Source organism: Talpa occidentalis, unplaced genomic scaffold (genome assembly GCF_014898055.3).
Source record: "Talpa occidentalis isolate TD23 unplaced genomic scaffold, MPIMG_talOcc4v2.1 talOcc4.18, whole genome shotgun sequence".
Lineage (NCBI taxonomy): Eukaryota > Metazoa > Chordata > Mammalia > Eulipotyphla > Talpidae > Talpa > Talpa occidentalis.
Genome location: NW_023601851.1, coordinates 5,439,622 through 5,440,504, shown reverse-complemented (window position 1 = coordinate 5,440,504; position 883 = coordinate 5,439,622).

Here is an 883-nt window from a genome sequence, read left to right as displayed (position 1 = left end):
TCCGCCTGCATTTTCCCATGCGAGATGGGGGTGTGGCGTGGGGCCGGCAGCCCCTACTCCCGAGGCTGAGGGTGGCCCTGGGCCTGCGGCTTGAAAGACGGGAGCAGGGAGGGAAGCCGCTGGCCAAGGCACGTCTGGAGTGCAGGGCACCCTCTGGTGTGTGTGGGGGGCACTAGCGGCAGGGAGAGGCTCCAGCTCCTGCTCCTCCATCAGCCCTCTTCCCCAGTCTCCTCTCATCCAGAACCCTTGCCCGCCCCTGCACTTCTTCTTCCCCACCCCTCCTGCCCTGCATCCCAGGCTGCCCCGCCTTGCCAGCTCTGCCCCTGCCCTTCACCCATCCTCTCTGCCCCTCCAGTTGCCAGCCCAGCAGCGGTGTGAGTCACCTGTCCTGAGCCACAAGTCCCCCTCGACCTCTAACTAGACCCCCCTCAGCCGGGCACCACCCTTCCCTAGCCTGCAGGGGATGTTCCGTGATGGGCTCCCAGCCCTGCTTCGCCTTGGCTTTGTCTGTTGTGGTGACACAGCCCAGTGGGCCTCGGTGACCCTGGTGCCCCCTGTGGGATCGCGCCTGCCCTGTCCTATAGACATCTGTAAATACACGTGTGTGCATTCAATGCACACACACGCACCACACATGAACACACACACAAACAACACACATGCATGCGCACACACATGCAACACACACACAACTCTGGTGCTGGACCCCGAGCTGACCCGCAGGAGCCCCTGGCCCAGCTGCAGGGAAATGCTGCGCCCCGCCCGCTCCGGCCAACCCTGCGCCCCAGCAGCCCCCGCAGTCCTGCCTGGCACAGTCACCCTCAGCACCCCCTGCCCTGCCCCGAGCGGGTGCTTTGCCAGCAGCTGTGTGGTTCCAGCGCCG